Here is a 22166-nt window from a genome sequence, read left to right on the forward strand (position 1 = left end):
GAAGATTAGACAATGAAGCAGCATTGAAAATAGAAAATTCAAAGAAGAAAAATGTCTCTATACCATTTGTATCCAATGAAGGAAAGCAGATGAATAACGATGTTAATAAAAAACACAAAGGTCCTTTAGAAGCTTCTTTCAATATTCAAGCTAGAGATACTCTTGATTGTGAAATTTCAAGGATGTTTTATTCTTCAGGACTACCATTTCATCTAGCAAATAATCCTCACTACAGGGGTGCATTTTCTTATGCTGCCAATACTTCTAATCTCAGTGGATATGTACCACCAACATATAATAAATTGAGAGGTCCTTTACTTTCAAAAGAAAGAAGTCATGTAGAAAATCTTCTACAACCCATAAGGGATTCATGGAATGATAAAGGTGTGACAATTGTTAGTGATGGGTGGACTGATCTTCAAAGAAGACCACTTATAAATTTTATGGCTATCAATGAGAGTGGTCCAATGTTTTTGAGGTCAATAGATGGATCTAGTGAGATAAAGGACAAAGATTTTATTGCTAAACACATGAGAGATGTAATTATGGAGATTGGACCAAAAAATGTGGTACAATTATAACTGATAATACCACTATATGTAAGGCAGTAGGTATGCTTATAGAAGCAGAATTTCCTTCAATCTACTGGATTCCTTGTGTAGTGCATACATTGAATCTTGCATTGAAAAATATTTGTGCAGCAAAAAATTGTGAAATATTTTAGGCATCATAGCTTGTGCCTGGTTGCATTCTTTTAGTCAGTTGAAATATTTTTTAACAGATTAATTGACTTGTTATATTTTTGCAAGTAACATATTCGATCGGCTCAAGTAATTTCACTTAAGTCAAGTGAAGTCAACAAATTAACAGAAATTTCAACATGTTCAAGATATCAGCTTGCAGACTATAAAGCCTGCGTTTTTATAAGAGAATCACTACAAAAAATCTTGTTAATTACGACAGTTATTTGTGGTATAAGATGGCGTTTATGACTGTCGTATTTTGCACGTGTGGCGGGTCCAGGTACCGCCATATATCCTGCTGCCACAAAGTATAACATGGCGGTCTTATGTGAAACGTTGTAATACCCGCCATTTAATGCACTGTGCAAATAATGACAGTTTAAACTGTCGTATTCTCTACGCAAATAATGGCAGTTAAAACTGCCATAAATTATGTATTTTAAAAAAAATATAATGCAAAAAACGACAGCTAAAAGCGTCATTATTTTCAATGTACTCAAATAAAATACGACATTTGAACTCACGTAATTTGAATTTAAAATTATTTTTATAATTTCATTATTTATTTAACTTGTTTGTCATAAAATCACAAAAAGTAAAAAAAAAAAATCACTCAGTCAACTTTGATCTCAAATATTTTCATTCAATATTCCTATTAAAAAAGTTCATATTTATCCAACATCATCCAAAGGTTCTCCTGTTGAAAACAAAAACCGAAAATGGATCTTACATCATTATAATACATTTTCCTAAATTTCTACAATCACTAGTTTAATCTCGTTAGTTAGAGATTAGACTTTCTAAGATTTTTATCCTGCATTACATTAAAAATTAACTTGAAATTAAATGTTAGTTATCCATCTTATCCTCTATTATCCATTATTGGTGCATGCACGTGAAAGAAAAAATTGTGGTGCAGATCCTTTTATATTCTATTATATAATTGAAAGAGAGACTTTAGTTATTGTTACATGATTTTCTCCTATTTACTATATTATAATTATAATATATTGTCTATATATATATATATATTATATTATAACTCAAAAAAATATTTTATTATAGTTTATACGTATATTATGTTATAAGTATTATAACTCATTTTATTATTTGAAGTATATTATTTTGCAATAATATTTTTATTATAATTATTTTAATTGTAAACACTTGATTAATTTTGATTCCTTGAATATTTATAATTTTTATATTTATATACTTACATGTTCTGAATTTGTTATACTAGATATAATATACATGAAAAGTAATGCATTATTAAATCTTAGGTGTTAACATACTGAAAATATTGTAGTCTAAATTTTGAGATGTGAAAGACTTTATCCTCTTGATAAGCTTCATGAAGAATTGTTACTTGCTTCATAAGAACTCAATCTAAGATTCAACTGAGAAGTCACCTACACAAGTTTTCTCATAACTCAAATTCTCGTTCAACTAAGGCAGTAAAACTACATATGAGGTGAATGACTATTTATAGCCAATGACCTTTGCAAACTTGAAGCAAATGAAACCTAAATGCATTTCTAGTTACATTCAAATGAGGCCACAAGATCCAACTTAAGAGTGATCAATTTTCAAAAATAAAAGAGGAAAATTTTGAATAAGGAAATTAAAAAATCAAACTAAATCTTTAAAGTGACTGAAAATTAGGAAGTTCTTCCCTTGTGCATGAATTCCATGCTTTATTTGTCATGTTTCCTTCTTTTGATTTGGATACCCCTTGGCTGAGATTAGCTTCCTTCAATTGGGCTTCTTTGTTATGTATCACTTTGTTTGCTTCTACTTAACATTCTATTGTTCTTTTTTATTTATGAAAAAAAATGCATGAAAATGGATTTATAAGAGGTTCAATTAAACCTATTTACTAATTACACCAAATTCTACAAAATTATAGTTTAAGAAATACAAAACAATGAAGAAAAAGGAATATTTTAAGTAAGAGATATTTTTCTTAACATGTTTCTTGTATCCATTATAGGAATGATATCTTTGTATTGAGTTTCTTATTTATCATTGATGCATTTATCATCCTTTTCTTCTTAAAGAGAATTTATCCATGAATTTGTAAAGCCTACATAAAAAGAAGATAATTCATATCAAGGTTTTACTTCTCAAATGAAATCAAACCTAGTCTCGAAAATCAAGATGACTTCCTTTCTTCCCTAATTTGCATATTTAGCATATTGACTAACCTTATTGGACTTTAACTTTAGAGTATGCAACTCCTTTTCAAAAACTTCATTGCACATCATAAAGTCAAAGTTAGAGTATAACACCCCCAAATTTTTTATACTTTACAACCATATAAAATAAGTATTAGTCCAAAAGTTAAAGCAAACTTGAGAAAAAATTTACATTGTGTTGGAGATCTCACGTCGAGTAGAGATGAGGTGAGTTTATACCATAAAAGTGAGTTCAAACCTTACTTTCCAAGTTGATTTTGTAAGCTTGAGTTAGGTTTGTAGTCTAGTTCTTAATATAGTATCAAAGTCATGGGTTAGAGCCTGCCCTAGTGAAATTTGTTATTTGTTCGATGTACTGTGGCACCCACTATTGGAAGATTTGACTTAAGTTTCAATTTGACCACTTTATCATGTCCATCCATCTATCTTCTACTGAACTATAATCATCTATCATAGTCTTCTTAACTCAAATGAAAAAAAAACCTATTTAACTTATAACTTGATTGAAAACTTAAAATAAGAAATTATCCAACATCAAATATAAGAACAAGTTTCTGTCCCAACCATAACACACTCTCATTTCATCTATCAGTATTATGTATCCATACTTGGTTCCTCATCTACTCCTATGTAACATACATAATCATCGCAGTCAAACACATACACAAACATACACAAACAAACACAAGGGTAAGCTAATATAACAAAGATTAAAATCACGGTTTACAAAATTTATACATAAAATATCATTTATGTTAAACATGAAATTCACATTCACAACACTCAGTAGATTTTGGCAACCAACCTTGGCTTCATTGAGCCTCAATAGATTATGACAACATATACTACACGTATTCAACCTCAATAGATTATGACAACATTTCCTAGCTCTACTAAGCCTTAGTTGTGATATGTCTTGACTCTACTCGACCTTAGTGGATTGTGACAACTTTTCTTAGCTTTACTCAGCCTCAACGGATTGTAACAACATATCTTGGCTCTGCTCGACCTCATAACCACACAAATACATTATAACACACATAAACATGTCATTCCCTCAAGACGATTACATTCCAACAACACCCCAAAATACATTAATACAAAATTGCATGTCATTCAAAACGATCATAAGTTAACATCACCTGAGACATAAAACCTAATTACTTTCTCGTATTAACATCATTTCACACAATCCATAGACTTACTCATGCATACACCAAAAGACAATATTCACATAATAATAGATCTCGTGCACTAGGTTATCCATGCTAAATCTTTAAAAAATATTTCAAATGAATTAATATTCATCTTATTACAATTTTCATGCATTATGTTTACTACTCTACCACTTAGAAAAACCTTCTAATAAAATATATATTTTTTAAGTTAAGTAATTACATATTGAAAACCATACCATATATTATTATTCCAATATACAGTCTAATGCTTATATCACCTAATCCTTCTATCGCTCTGACGTAACTATCATCTAATTCCCATATCATGTTCATTTCCCAGATACTAGTATCGTCTGATACATTTATCGTCTAACTTTTCTCTTCAATACCATCTGTCTACCTAATTATTGTATTTCCACCTCCAATCATTTACCTAGAACCACATTCTATTGTCTATCTTACCTAACCTTAAATCGTCTACCCAATTACTTATCAATGTTGTTTAACCTTTTACTCATGTATCGTCTAACCCTTGTATCGTCTATTATGACGTCTCTTCCCAAATATATGATAATATTTTATCTATTTATTTAAGAGATATTGATAAAATAAAAATATAAACTTAAAAAGAAACTTATACATATGCCATTTATCCTTGTCTAACGTAGTTAATTTAATAATTATTATTTTATCATAAAGGATAGGTGTAATATTAAGAAGGGTTAAATATGTTTTTGGTCCCTTAACTTCCAATGAAAATTGGAATTAGTTCCTCTTCGAAACTTTGATCCAGTTTAGTCTCTCATCTTTATAAATGCATAGATTTAGGCATTTTAACTAAATTTTATTAATTTTATTTTTACATTTCAAATGTATTTCTCATCTAACATTGAGCGGAAATGTGTCAAATGGTGTAAACAACTCAAATGTTATCATGAAACATATAAACAACACATTCCAAATTCACTTAAAGTTAAAGGACAAAAAACATATTTAACACTATTAAGAACATAATTACCTATTTGTCTACATATTACAATGTTACACCAAATAATTTACAACAACTATATATTTTACAATACTTTCCACATCCTATATTTTACATCATATATTTTACATCCTACATTTTCTAATACTAGGAGGAAAGGAAATGTTACTTATTTACTTTTCCTTCTTACTCGGGTAAATATTACTAGACTTCAGTTGGTAGGAGGAAACAAGTTAATTAGAGGGTTAACATGAACCATGGGTGGCATAAAGAAGGTGAGAACTATAGGTCCTTGTATGAAGATGGTATGCCTAGATTCATGACAAAAGTGAGGAGAGAACTACATGTTCCCTAGAAGATCACCAAGTTGTTAACCACATTTATTTGCCAGACATTTTCTGGGAAAATGGCTATAATATTTATCGTAAAATAATTTGACATGTTTGGCATATCCATCCAATTAAAGTGAAATTCTCAAATTTTGTTTTTCATATACAAACAATAAAACAAGGAAGTGAGAACAAATACTGTTATAGATTAAACTCATAAACAACTTTCAAAGAAGAATGAGAAGTTATGGTGTTTATCACTTTATTATAAAAAAGTTTTATGAGGTAATAATTCTTTCCACTTTCTTAGGTTTATAGAAATGCTACATCTCAATAGTTGAGACAAAATTCTATCTCAGTATTTTTTTTCTTACCATCAGTTTGAGGATGACAAGTAATAGAGAAAATAATCTTAGCTCCAAGTTTTCCCCATAAGTTCCTCCATAAATGACACAAGAAATTTGGATTTCTAAAATATTTTATGATTTTAGGAAACTTATGCAAATAGATAACCTCTTTAAAGAAGAGATTTACCATGTTACTTAAATTACAAACTTTGTAGCATGGAATAAAATTATCTATCCTGGAAAACTTGTAAGTAATATAAATCATGTCGTTATTTTAATATATCAAAATAGAAAGGTTCACAACATAGACTAAGTATTAATGATTTTAAGCGATTGAATTGATAATATAATTGTTTAAAATAGTAAGACTAGAATTGTTCATAGTTCTAAGTGATTGTAATCAGTAGTGAAACTTGAACAAAAAATTCAAGGGTGCCAAATTCGATTTTTTAAACATAAATTATTTTTTCTAATTAAAAAAAGTCTTTATTTTCTCTTTTCATTTCTTCTATCCAAAACAAACACACATGATAGTAGAATCCAAAAAATATAATCATTATTCACTATCATATCATATAATAACCATAAAAAAGTTATCATTAATTGTCAAAGATTACTTAGCATCAAACAAACTCAAGTAGTTGAAGTAATCTTCAAGATAAGTTGTAGACATGTCTTCTTTTATATCCAAAATAACATAGGCTAAACTACTTGTATTGTGTATTATCACTTACATACCGAAAAATTATCTTAATAGGTATGAACTAATGAAAGTGGAAAATATTTTATATTTTCAGTCAATAGAAGAAATATTCATCTATCTTATATTTTTACAATTTCTTTTTTAAACAAATTATCTATTCATGATAAAAATTCATGGATTATCAATTAATAAAAAATATGTGTATGATTTTTAAGATGATTGTTAAAAATTTACAAACTTTTGTCGCATAACATAATTTATGTCAACATAATAATGTAGTCTTTTAATATATTTAGCACATGAACTATTTTACTCGTTACCTTAAGAAAAAAAAAATACACATAATTTCTTAGTATGTAAGATTTATGGGAATTGTTATTTTTTATTTATTATAAGAATAGTTTGAATTTGAATAATGTGTGCCTACAAGAAAGGGGGAGTTTCATCTGCGTTTGAAAATTCGTTTAATTATAAAGGGTTACTTCTCTGAACTCAAATCTTTCATCATCTGAAGATTATTTATTTTTCTTCAATATCGATAAGTTAAGCATGTGTAATATGTCTACTCTGATTAAATAAATTCTTAGGTTAAACAAAACCATTACTGTATACAAATGAAAGTAACACTCAGAATTATTATAATAACATTGGTGGTAAACAATTATCATATGAAAACTACTTAATTAACCCTGGACACTACAAAATCTCTCTCTATAATTACCCTCCATGATTGTAATCAATTAAATCAATACTCTAATTGATTAAACTATTTCTTGCAGTCTCTCTAGACTAGCCAACAACATTTTAACTTTTATTGTGATGTGAGATCAACTTAAGTAAGAGAAAACTTACATTGATATCCTAATCAACACAAATTAACTTAGTACTCTTCTAAATATTCACATATTGCAATCTTTTAATAGTTTTCTAAAGATAGTTGAATTCATCAAATACTTGAGCCATATATCCAACACTCAAGCTAACGTAAATTGAGGATACGAAAAGGGGTATATAAACCATAAGGTTGGACTTTTATTAGAGAAAAAGCCTTGCACCCATGATTCCTCAATATTATTTGTATATCATGTTCTATTAAGAAGTAGAAATAAAGTGTATTTAATGTTTTATTTCTCTTAGAGGTGGTAACCACTTAGGTGGATCTCAAAAATTCCCCATAGTATTATATAATCAATTCCAAACTTGTAAAGTTAATTGAAGGATTCAAAGAATTGGAGGGAGACAATTTTAAGTTAATGTTAGAAAAATCTATAAATACTTCTTTTCAAGCAAGCAATAACTTGATCTTCTTTACAGAGATTAAGTTCTTTTTATTTCCTCCATTTTGCTTGCTTGTCCCTTTTCTTTTTTCTCTTCATATCAATATTATTTTCATTTTACATTGGTTCTCTTTCGCTTCTATAAGGGATATAAGTTTTAATATAATCTTGTGCCCTTTATATTTAAAACAAAAGTTGTTGGTAAGACCATCATGAAAAACTTTCTATCAAATTACCAATGTTTACCAAGACAAATATGTGTTTCTTACATAGAGACAACATCACAAAGTACCCTATCTTTATATTTTTCCTATGACAAAAATTATAAGGACTTATCTATTCACTACATTTTCACCATACACACTCAACCATTTTAGCATCTAAGTTTTCACTATTTAAACTTCATTTCATTGTAGTTGCCTCTAGGTGTTTATAATATTAATCCACACTTCTTGCTTATTGAAGTTGTTGGAGCTTCAAAAGGAGTCTCTTCTTAGTGTAGTAGGGAATGAATCTAGTGTGCACATAACTTATAATATCATCCCAAGAGACCACAATCGGTCTTTTGTTTTGTCCAATGTCACATATTATTTTTCTCAGCCATGTCATGAGATAGTTTTCAAATTCTAGAGAAAATAATTGAACTTGTTGGTCCTCATGTGCATCAAATACATTAAAATTGTTTTATACTTTCACTTCCATTCCTACATGTTGCTTCAAGTCACTTTTGTTAAGAAGCTTTTGAATCTTCAAATTTGGATTTTGTGCTTTGAATTCCAAAGAGTTTCCTATTTTAATTTTTCCAATCTCTTTCCCTAAGGCTTTAAAGGTGGCAAAGAGTCATGGATATTCTCCTTATTACATGCTCTCTATTTATTTGTCTCTTACAATGGAAATTTTAAATTAGTAAACAAAAAAAAGTAGGAAGAGATAAGATGCTCTAAATTTCATTGAAAATCTTGCATAAAACTATTAAGAATTCAAGATCTAATTATTGACTAAAAGTGGCGAATCAAATAGGAACAACTCTTTTCATAACTTTAAATTTTAAAAAATACAAAACTTTACGAGATAAACTAAAAAAAAGACTAAATCAATATTATTGACGAATGTGACAAAACTAGAATATTACAAAGATAAAACACATTTAATGACTAAAATCTACTTAGACAATAGAGAAAGATAAAATGGAGAAATATTGCGGTACTTTTGTATTGCTGATGTTGTGTTTATATAAACACCATACAGTATAATCATAATCTCTATAATAAAGTCATCAGTGAAGACAATAAACAATATAGGAAATAATTGATAATGATGGTTGCACACATGAGAAATAATACAGGGCATAATATCAGGGATATTGGGATAATTTTATTGAGATAATATCTCTGGTATTGATTCTAATAATTAGAATCGTAACTTTCTCTAACTCCCTCTCTCAAACTAAGGTGACTTAGTCATCCTAAATTTGTCTCTCAAAATGTTGAACCTTGTGTGTGAGAGAGGTTTGGTTAAACAATATGCAATTTGATCTGTTGTGGGCATATAGGCTATTATGACTTGATTCTAAAACACTTGATCACAAATGTAGTGAACATTTATCTCAATATGTTTAAACCGAGCATGCATCACTGGATTGGATGCTAGTGCCTTAGCACTCAAGTTATCACAACACAAAATCGGCTTTCTAGGCATAGGAAATTTCAGCTTATCTAGAAGTGATATGATCCAAGTTACTTCTGCTGCTAGGTCAGCTAAAGCTCTGTATTTTGACTTAGTAATTGACTGTGACACCACTTTTTGTTTTCTTGAGGCCCATGAGATCAATGTCTCTCTAAGTAAAACACATTGCCCTGCTATGGATTTCCTATCATATATGCTAGTGGCCTAATATGCATTAGAGAATCCAGCTATATCAAGATGGGTTGGGGGTTTGGTATGAAGAAAAAAATTTGTTGTGCCATGGAGATATCTCAGTATTCTTTTTATTCCTTGCCAGTGATCTGTGGTTGGGGAACTCATATATTGGCTTAGTTTGTTGACAAAAAATATTATGTCTGGTCGAGTGTTGGTCAGATACTGTAATGCATCTATAGCTTGTATGTAAGTGTAGGGTTAGCAATAAGTTCTCCTTTAGCAATAAATTGTTTCCCTGTTACCATTGGTGTAGGGCAAGATGAAGCTTTTTCCATATTAAACTTCTTGAGTAGATCTCTAATGTACTTTGTTTGTTTAAGGTACATTCCATCAACATCTCTGTGTACGTCAATTCCCAAGAAGTAGTGTAGAAGGCCAAAGTCTTTGAGAGAGAAAGAAATATGTAATTGAGTAATGAAAGTCTCTAAAGACTTATTGTTGCTCCTTCCAATTATTATGTCGTCAACATATATGAGAAGGAATATGATATGATCATTTTCTCTAAGAACAAATAGTGATGAATCACTCTTGGTGTTTTGAAAGCCAATCTCAATAAAGTGTCTTTCAACTTTTCATACCAAGCCCTAGGGCCTTTCTCCAGTCCGTAAATAGCCTTGTTTAATTTGCATATGCGACCAGGCTTGGTTAAATTTGTATATCCTTCAGGTTGATGCATGAACATATTTTCTTTGAGCTTGCCATTCAAGAATGCATTATTTATGTCTAATTGCCTAACCTCCCAATTTAAATGTATTGCAATGTATAGGAAAATTCTTACTATGCTAGACTTGACCATTGGACTGAAGGTTTCATCATAGTCGAGCCCCATAGTTTGTTGAAAACCTTTGGCAATCAATCTTGCTTTCCTTCACTCAATTGAGTCATCTACGTTGTATTTAGTTTTAAGGACCCATTTGGAGTCTATGATGTTATTCTAAGTATGATTAGTTGCTAGAGCTTTAAATTCTACATCCATGGTTGCTTTCCATTTTGGACTTATTAGAGCTTCATTAACATTTTCGGGTTCCTTGTCTTTTGTGTCTGTTTCTAAAAACCCTATATAGGGTAGTTTTGGCTTGTACATCCTTGTCTTGCTTCTGGTTCGCATCCAATGTGTGTTGGCATGTTGAATTTGTTGATTATTTTCTTCTGATGTGTCTTCTAGTGTGTCATTTACATGTGAGGTTACCTCATCTGCGTGAATAGAGATATCATTGAACGTTGGTTGATCATCATTGACAGCTAAGTCGCTGAGAGTTGGTTGCTCTTCATTTGAAACCAAGTCACCTTCTTGATGATTCACCTTCCTGTGAGTTAATTCAACTGTGTGACTTGTAGTGGTACCTGCAAGACAAGAAGGAAGAACAATAAGGATTGTTCCAGTTAGTGTTTTTAATGAATTTCTTGTGTCAAGAAAGTCATCATGGAAAGGAAAGTGATTCTCAATAAAGACCACATGTCTTGAGATGAAAATTCTGCCATGAGAGTTGAGACACTTATAACCCTCGTGAGATTTGTAGTATCCTAAGAATACACACTATGTAGTGTGGAATTGAAGTTTGTGTTGATTGTATGGTTTAAGGCAAGGATAGCAGGCGTAACCAAATGGCTCTAGAGCATCATAGTCAGGTTTCTTTCCAAATAACAATGAAAATGGACTTTCATTTGGGTTAACTGATGAAGGCAATCTATTGATGAGATAAACTAAAGTAGTGAAAGCTTCCCACCAGTAGTGTAAAGGCCTTTTAGCTTGTGCCAAAAGTGTGAGCCCTAGTTCAGTCACATGTCTGTGTTTCCTTTCAGCTCTACCATTTTGCTAAGAGGTATATGGGCAAGACATTCTAAATTGAATTCCCAATTCAATGGTTATTTTCTGGACAAGTTTAAACTCACCTCTACCGTCACATTGAAGAGCTTTTATCTTCTTGTTGATATGGTTTTCAACCAGGCTTTAGAATTGAGTGAAAGCATGTATTATTTCTGATTTTTGTTTTAAAGGAAAAATCCAAGTAAATATGTTATAATCATCAATGAAAATAACATAGTACTTAAAATTAGAGGGAGATAAAATTGGGGCGGGTCCCCATACATCACTATGAATCAATTCTAAAGGTTCCTTAGCATGAGAGGAAGAGGATTTAAATGGTAACAAGTGAAGTTTTCCAAATTGACAAGCTTCTGTAAGAACCGTGAAATTAAGTAAATAAATAAAATTTATTTAATAAATTTGAGGGAACAAATCTATAAAATAATTAATGCGGAGAATTATGATAAAGGAGCAATGGTAGCTTAAGTGGTTAGACACACTTGGTGCATTTGAGGGGGACTTGGGTTCAAGTCTTACGTATGCGATTAATGTTATGTTTTAATTATTTAATTTATTGTGGGCGCATATATGAACATGTGGCTTAAGGTTATGAGTATATGTGTGCATGATATGTCAAGAAATATTTATAGGTTGATGGTCATGCATATGCATGATAATTGGGTGGATACGAGTTTGAACCTTGGTTAGCGCAAAATAGATCTTTTTACGCTTGGATTATTTTTTGCTATATTAGTAAGTGATCAAGAAACCCTAGCCGTCTCCAAAGAAGCTAGAGAGGTAAGGATCATGGCAATTGATGAGCTGAAACCACTAGTTAATTGCACTTGAATGACATTTAAATCATTGTTTTAGTTTTTGGACAATAATGTAGTAATTACTAGGTGAAAGCTTAATGGGTGAGTAAAGGTGGTGTATAAGAGGAGGTATTTTCGTGTGTCTCCTAAGAGGGTTTTCCAAAACACCAAAATGAAACCAAAGGGAAGTGTTTGAGGGGAGAAGGTGCACTCAAGTATAGGAGAAAATACCTAAGGCAAATTTGGGCCAAGAAGGGACGTTAGGAGCACAAATGGAGTGGGAAATCCAGGTTAGGGGAGCTGCCATTTCCTGTTTTGATGATATTATATGCAATTACGTTATATATTGATGCATGAAAGTCTTCTCATGAACCAAATTCTTATATTGTTTAACTTCTTGATGTTTGTTGTATGTGGTTTTAGAGAGAGTATGTGTATGCTTGTGGTTTCCATTGTATTGAGTTCTCTTTGTGGCCCATCACTACTATGATTATTATGATTATTCTTTTTGGTTTGACATGATGTTTAGAGTTTTCTTCAATATATACGACACACTTATGATTATTATTTACTATTATTATTATTATATTGCTATTATTATTATTATTATTATTATTTTATTTTACTATTATTTTATTATTATTCTTATTATTATCATTGTTTTGTTTTATTGATGATTTTATTATCGTTATTGTTGTTTTATTATTATTGCTTTATTTTCTCATTATTTTTCTTTATTATTTTATTTTAGTAATATTACTGTTTTATTATTATTGTTTCATTTTATTTTCATTATTTTTATTTTTATTTTAATTGTTTCGTTTTATTAATATTTTTTTTTGTTTTTTTATTATTATCATTATTACTATTTTATTGCCTGTGCGATTTTTTGGGACAATGGTTATGTGTTCTTCCTGGTTTGTGTATTGTTTGGTTGTCCAGGATTGTGTGTTGGGTATAACACTTTGTTTTGATGATTTTATAATGATATATTGTGATTCTCCGGGATGTATAGAAAGAATATGATTGTGTTTGATGTATGACCATGTGATATTATGTAGTTGAGTTCAACTTAATGATATGAAAGTGTATTTACTTGTCATGGATGCATGTTTTGCGTGAACTGAGTGTCTTGTGTAAATAGGTTCATTGGAACCTATTCTAAAGTGCCAAATACCAGTAAATTACCAGTTACTGGTGTGGCATTTGGCGTAACGGTGTAAGCCACCAGGAGATAGGCCACAAAGTGAACTCTAGAGTAAAACCCGAGAGTTGGTACTTGGTGACAGAAGTGGTCCCGCCAAGCGGTGTGTTGTAGATTTGGGCTTGGATCAAAATCTAGTGGGTTGGTGCTAGGTGGCACCAAGTGTTCTGCTAGGTGGTTTAGAACGCGAGTTAACCTAGCGACGTGGATGTTGTGCTAGGCGGTTTTGGATGTAGTGATGGATTACGCGAGGGATTTTTCACAGGTTTGGATGAAGGTCTTTATGCGATGCTTTGTTGGGGGCCCAGTTACGAGTGCAACTTGTATTGGGGTAACATGTGGCCACTCGAGGTTGTAGCTTGGTGGTTTTGGAAGTCCAGTGGAATGTACAAGATCGTGGCTTGTACGAATGGGTTCTAGAAGATTGCCCTCCTCGGTGTTATCTGACAAGTTTGGTAGTCTTGGGACAAATATGGACTACAATTCGTATTGGGGAACTCCACTTGGTGTCACAGATCGTGGTCGTGGCAAATTTATTCCTACGTGTGGACTATTAGGTGGTGGCCTGGAGTCGGAGGGGCGAGTAGACACTTGTGGCAGCAAAGATCGATCAATGTAATCATCAAAGGGTGTAGAATCAAGAGGCGTCTAGAGGAAGATTTGGAGGTCAAGGATTAAGGGTTGTGGCTTGTGAGTCTTAGGAAAAGTAACACTCTTACCGGGTTTTGGTGAACATGTAAGGGTTGTGCTCTTGCTGGGTTTTGGTGAGCAGGCAATGGTGGTTGCTTGTAAGTCCTAATAAAAGTAATGCTCTTACCGGGTTTTGGTGAACAAGTAAGGGTTGTTGCTTGTTCTTCCCAAGAGGCGTTGGGGTGCAGGAAAGGAAACTAGTTAGTTATGAGAGAATAGTTTACTGTGTGATGAGACTTGGGAGTATTAGAAGTGTTAGAATATTGAATGGTTATTTATTATTTTGTGTAGTGTAATTTTATTCTGTTGAGCTCACCCTATCTGATTGTGTTTGGCGATGATCGTGTAATGTGTTACATGGGAGCAGATGATGTTGTAGGTGGTGCTAGTGAAGCATAGATTCGAAGAGGGGCTAGCTTGGGGAAAAGCCTTTATGATGTTTTCTTGTTTTATGGATTTTAAATGTTTTGTAATTTTATCTTACCAGACTCGGAATTTGTAATCGAAGATTATAGTTTGTGAATTTTGGTTTATTGCAGTATAATAAATATTTTAAATTTTCTTGCGTTTAGGGAAAAGGAATTGTCATAAATGTGATTTTATACTTATTTCCTATTTATATTATTTAAACTAGTAATATCCGACCGAGATGTTACAACTTCATAAAATGAAAATTGATCACATGACGATGTCTTGACATTGCAATTCTTTAGCACATTTTCTAAGATTTTATTATTCGGTGTCCAAGCTTTCTATGCCAATTTTCCTTTAGCGACATGTAGACACATGGATCTTTATTGACTTGAGAGTTGGTATAATCCATCTCTAAGTTCCCTCTTAATAGTATTTTCCCTATCAATTTGTTCTTCACATAACAGTAGTTTGCATCAAATTAAACAAGGGGATTATTGTTGGCAGTTAGCTTAGATACACTCAACAAATTTTTTATTATTTCTAGAACATATAGAACATTATGCAAGTTGAGCTTATTCAATTTAGTTGTGCTCGAGGCCAATATTTTCAATCTTTCACCATTTCCAATTGAGAGAGAAGAAGTCGTACCATTGTTTTCATTGAGATCTTGAAATTTCTCATTTTGATAGGTTACATCATTGCTAGCTCCACTATCAAAGTACAATTCGTAACCCTGATAGGGGGAGGCTATGAAAGCATTGTGATTTTCTCTCTTGTTATTTTTAGCATTATGATTTGAACATGTGTATGACTTATCATAGCGATAAGAACAATTCACTGCTATGTGTCCGATCTTGTTACATACCTGACATATTGGTTTAGATCTACCTCTTCCTCTACCTCCTCTAAAGTTAGAGTCCCTCCAGTTACCTTATGTCCTTGATTTGTTGCTTCTGAAATCAATTTTGGTTTTTGCTAAAGTATTCATTGAAAGATTATTGAAATTGTTCAGTTGTTCTATTATGCTTTCAAAAGCCAATAGTTAGGTTTGTAGATCAACCCAACTACGATGGATTTGATAAGATAATTTGACCACCATCGGATTGTAATCAGTATCCAGTCCATTCAACGTTTGAATCATCAAATCTGAGTTGGAGATTGGTGATCCTGCCAGCTTTAATTTATCAGCAAAGTTCTTCATTTTGAGTAGATATCAATCTATCTTCATTTCTCCTTTGTGAGTGTTGTGAAATTCTAACTTGAGGTAGATTGTACTTGATTTTGTGTGTGCACCTGCTAGGCTTTGGGCTTCATCCCAAAGTTCCTTAGAGGTTTCACAATGCAGCAACTGTTTTGCAATATCAATGACCATTGAATTTCTTAGCTACCCTAGGAGAGCTTGATCTTGTGCAATCCACTCTTCATAGTTAGAATTGGTTTTATGAGTTTTTTCACTTAAAGTGAGAAACGATTCTAGCATTCTTTTATTCCTAGTATGTAACCATCAAGTTTGCACCCTCTTATCAATGGAAGAACTAGTGACTTTCATAGGAGATAGTTATCTTTGTCCAACCTAATAGAAACAATTGTGGGTATGTCATTTTTGTGATTTGTGTTGGTTGCGGGAGACATGATTGGATCGATAAAATGGAGATGTTGTGTTTATATATTAAAACACCAAGAAAGAGCTCTGAGACCAAGAATGATAAAATGGAGAAATATTGCGCTACGTTTATATTGCAGATGTTGTGTTTATATAAACATCATGCGTAGTACAATCATAATCTCTATAATAAATTCATCATTAAATACAATATAAAAAATAATTGAATAATTGATAATGATGACTGCACACATGAAAAATAATACACGAACATACTATTAGGAATATTAGAATAATATTATTGACATAATTCCTCTATTTTTCTTGTATTGATTTTAATAATTAGAATCGTAACTTTCTCAAATTAATAATAGGATTAAAATTTTGAAAGAAAATTACACTTGACTTGACTGGAGATTAAAGCAACCACAAATGTATGAACTAATTTGTGAAATAAAAAAAAAATTAATTTTGTATCTCAACTTTAGAACATGCAGTGCACATTCAATCACTATTTTTCTTCTACTTTCCAATTCTTGCTTTGTTTTAGCTTTGAGCATGTGAATTTTCTTTTTCTTGTGCTTTGTGAGTTACAAACTTAAATGAAAAAATTAAAAGATGATTTGAACTAGATTTTATCATTTAGTTCTATTGTTTGGAGTCATTTCATCAATAATTAAGAGTAAATTCAAACAAAATTCTTAAAAAAGATTTACTACTATGTTTAAATACAAGATTTTATTAAGTGTTAAAATATTATATATTAAAACAAAATCACATATTTATTAAATGTTAAAATATTTTTTTTTTATAAAAGATAACAATTTCAATATAAACCAATTTCAGAGAGCACCAAAAAAAACTTATTTTATCCTCCAATTTAACTATACCATATCACCAACGTATAGGGATGTCAAAAAAATCCGTACCCGCGGATATCCGCGGATAAAACCCGCAACGGGTAGGAAATGGATATTAAAAATGGATACCCACTACCCGTGGGTATGGGTATTTTTGATACCCGCATGTTAACGGGGCGAGTACGGGTATCATAGTATCCGTACCCGTGGATACCCGTACCCGCTAAACTTTAATTCAGAAAAATACCCACATATATATATATATATATATATATATATATATATATATATATATATTTATTTATATATATTAGTAAAAAACATTATGAGTCTTCATTCAATAATGGTGGTCAGATTCTTACCCCACAAATGAGTAAATTACTTCCATATACTGTGGAGACATTGATGTGTCTCTAACATGAAACTTTATACAATGTTGCAAGAGGTGGACATTGACGAAGTTAGTAATTTCTTTAATATTTTATTCAAAAATAAACTATAATATAAATTGGTAGTGATTTTTTATTTGTTTGTTTTTCAATAATCAATCGGAGAAAGGGAACTTGTTGATCCAAGCACTAATTATGGTTAAATATTTATTTTTTAAAATATTTTTGTAAATACCCGCGGGTACCCGTGGATACCCGCGAATATGAAAAAAAATAGACGGGTACCCGCATAACGGATACCCGACGGATATGGGTACGAGTACGGGGCGAATATTTATCCAGCGGATAGGGTACGGGGGAGCTACTACCCGTACCCTACCCGCCCCGTTGATATCCCTACCAACGTATAGTTAATGCTTATTATATAACGTTATTAAAATTGAAAACATAAAATTAAGTAGTACTTATATCACTTTAAAGAGACTATTATTTCTGTTATGAATTAATGGTCGTCCATTGATTTATACAATTACTCATATGATTGATAATCATATTATTCATTACTCTTTATGATGTAATATTTTGTATTTACTATTTGATTTTATATCCTTTCTGGGTTACCATATTGTACCTATAAATAGGACTCGTCCTATCAGTAATGAGACACACATAAAAACAGAAGTTGCTCCCTACTCTCTCATTCTCTATTCTTCCTCTCCTTTGTCTCTCTTATTACCTTTATTTTATAACACGTTATCAGCACGAGGGTTATCCAACTGAGCGTGAAGGCATATTTTTTTTTTCTCCCTAAGAACAACACTCTATATTCCTTAACCGAGGTTCTTTCTAATCTTTTTCTCATTCACAAACTTTATCTCATTTTCTTTTTTTTGTGTAATGATAATTGTTTGATTTATTTTTCTCTGTCATATTATTATTATTATTATTATTTGATTTTAATAATTTCATACATGAAATTTGATTATATTAATATTTTATGTGCTAGTTTTAAACACGCGAAACGTTGCAAAATTCTCTGTCATAATATTTTTATTATGACGATGATTATTATTAATATTATTATTTTGATGATGATGATTATTATTAATATTATTATTTTATGTGTTAGTTTTAAACACGCGAAACGTTGCAAAATTTGGATTTGTGACCCTTGATATTGTAAGGAAGAATTCCTTATATTGGATTTTAAATGTTGAAATATATTTAGATGCAATGGATATTGGGATACCATTAAATAAAGAAATAAAGCAACTAATTTGCTCATAACAAAAATATTGTGAAAAGAGACTTCACAAATATTGTGAATTTATTTCATGCCTATGCATGGCTGGCTGGACAAAGCAATAAAGCTTTTGATGAAAAATCATGAGATCCGCCTAATCTGCTCCATTCCCAGAAGTGAATGGAGCAATCAATATTATGAATTGATTTCATGCCTTCTTGTGGCTGAACAAAATAATGAGCTCTTGATGAAAAATCATGAGGCCCGACCAACTGGTTCTGCTCCATTCCCAGAAGTGAATGCAGCAACATCTGATCCATATAATCATGGACGAGGTCAAGACCATAATAATAATCGTGGTCGTAATTTTGGCCGTGGTCGTAGCCATGGTCGTGGTCGTGGTCGTGCTATTAATCATGGTCGTGGACATGGTTATAAAGGAAATTTTCAAAGAGAAACTTCATCAACAGAAGTGGAACAAGAATGCGAAAAAGGAAAAAGAAAGGGGTGAAAATAATGGCAAAAAGGCTGAAAATATATGTTACCGTTGTGGTAGTAAAGGTCATTGGACCCGTGCCTGTTATACACCAAAGCATCTTGTTGAACTCTACCAAGAATCACTTAAAAAGAAGAATGTAGAAACACACTTTGCTTATGAAGATGGTGATTCTGATTATGGTCATATGGATACTACTCATCTTGATATTGGTGATTTCTTTTCTAAACCCGATGGAAGCATTGATCACCTTATTGGTGATGGGAGTGTTAGAAAATAGTTTTATTTTATGATTAATTTTTAAGACAATGTTTTATATTTAATTCATGTTGCTTTTATATGTACAAGTTTTTATGTTTTTATGAATAAAATCCTCTATTTTATTTTTTTTTTCTTTCTCTCCTCTTACAAAGTAATCTCTAATATTGATATTTATGTTTATATGAAGAATGAATATTGGCATTAACACCAATGATGAGGATCTGTGCCTTGCTGATAGTGCAACAACTCATACAATTCTCAAGAGTAATAAATTTTTCTCTACTTTGGTAATGCGAGAAGTCAATGTTAGTACTATTTCTGGTACTACAAATATAATTGAAGGCTCTGGAAGAGCTACAGTACTTCTGCCAAGAGGTACAAGATTGCATATTAAAAATGCATTTTATTCTCCTAAGTCCAATAGAAACTTATTAAGTTTCAAGGATATTCGTCTAAATGGATATCATATTGAGACAAATAATGAAGGAGATGTTGAATATCTTTATATCACTCAAATTGAGTCAAATAAAAAATGTGTATTGGAGAAATTATCAGCCTTCTCTTATGGCTTGTACTACACATATATTAATGTGATTGAGACGCATGTTATTGTAAGCCAGAAGCTTACAAATAAGAATGAATTTCTTGTTTGGCATGATCGGTTGGGTCATCCTGGATATATCATGATGCGAAAAATAGCTGAAAACTCATGTGGACATCCACTTAAAAGTCAAAAGCTTCTTCAGTCCAATGATTTCTCATGTACTGCATGTTCGCAGGGAAAATTGATAATAAGACCATCACCAGAAAAAAATTAGAAATGAGTCAATCTCATTTTTAGAACGAATACAAGGTGATATTTGTGGTCCAATACACCCACCATGTGGATCATTTAGATATTTCATGGTATTAATTGATGCGTCCACTAGATGGTCACATATTTGTTTACTATCAACTCGAAATCAAGCATTTGCTAAGTTATTAGCACAATTGATCAAGTTAAGATCCCACTTCCCAGATTATCCAATTAAGAAAATTCGTCTTGATAATGCTGGTGAATTTACATCTCATGCTTTTAATGAGTATTGTATGTCAATTGGAATTGAAGTTGAACATCCAGTAGCACATGTTCATACTCAAAATGGACTTGCAGAATCATTGATAAAACGTCTAAAATTGATTGCACGACCTTTACTTATGAAAGCTAATCTTCCAATGACTACTTGGGGATATGCAATTCTGCATCCTGCAGTATTGATTCGCATCAGACCAACAAGTTATCACAAATACTCTCCTTTACAGTTGGTTTTTGGTCAACAACCAAATATTTCTCATTTAAGAATTTTTGGGTGTGCTGTATATGTCCCAATTTCCCCACCAAAAAGGACTATGATGGGTCCTCAAAGACGTTTGGGAATATATGTTGGATATGATTCTCCATCGATAATAAAATATCTTGAACCATCAACAGGTGACTTATTTACAGCTCGATTTGCTGATAGTCATTTTGATGAATCAATTTTTCCAACGTTAGGGGGAGAAAGAAAGAAACTGGAAAAAGATATTGGTTGGAATGAATTATCATTATCTCATCTTGATCCTCGTACAAAAGAGTGTGAACTAGAAGTTCAACGGATAATTCATTTACAAAAATTGGCCAACCAATTACCAGATGCTTTTACTGACACAAAAAGGGTAACTAAGTCGCATATACCCGCTGCTAATACTCCAATCAGAATTGATATTCCTGTTGGACAATCTAATATAGCAAATGAATCTCAAACACGCCTAAAGCGTGGTAGGCCTTTGGGTTCCAAAGATAAAAATCCTCGTGTGAGAAAAAGGGAAAAAAGGCAAGATGGCCTAATCGAGGGGGTAAAAGTCCCAAAAGATTCTTTTGACATAATCAATGATTCGGTTCCAGAAGAACCTCAGGTACCTGAAATTGTTGAAAATGATGAGATCTCAATAAATTATGTCATGAATCATAAAATATGGAATCGAAATAAAGTCAATATTGACGAGGTTTTTGCATATAATGTAGCAAAGGATGTCATAAGTGACAATGATGATCAAGAACCAATGACAATTGAAGATTGTCGGCAAAGAAATGATTGGCCAAAATGGAAAGATGCAATCCAAGCAGAATTAGATTCGCTTGCTAAACGAAAGGTTTTTGGACCTGTAGTTCGCACACCTGAGGGTGTAAAACCTATTGGGTACAGATGGGTTTTTGTACAAAAACGAAATGAGAATGGTGAAATTGTTAGATACAAAGCACGGTTAGTTGCTCAAGGTTTTTCACAAAGACCTGGTATTGATTTTGAGGAGACATATTCTCCAGTATTGGATGCAACAACATTTAGATATTTAATTAGCCTTGTTGCACAAGAAGGTTTGAATTTGCACCTCATGGATGTTGTTACAGCCTATTTGTATGGCTCTTTGGAAAATGATATTTATATGAAACTCCCTGAAGGATTTAATGTGCCCAACAAAGCAAATTCTAAAAAGGATTATTCAATAAAATTGAATAAGTCCCTTTATGGATTGAAACAATCAGGACGTATGTGGTATAACCGTCTAAGTGAGTACTTATTAAAGGAAGGGTATAAAAATGACCCTATTTGTCCTTGTATTTATATGAAAAGATCCGAGAATGAATTTGCCATAATTGCTGTTTATGTAGATGACATAAACA

The sequence above is a fragment of the Vigna unguiculata genome, chromosome 11 (genome assembly GCF_004118075.2).
Source record: "Vigna unguiculata cultivar IT97K-499-35 chromosome 11, ASM411807v1, whole genome shotgun sequence".
Lineage (NCBI taxonomy): Eukaryota > Viridiplantae > Streptophyta > Magnoliopsida > Fabales > Fabaceae > Vigna > Vigna unguiculata.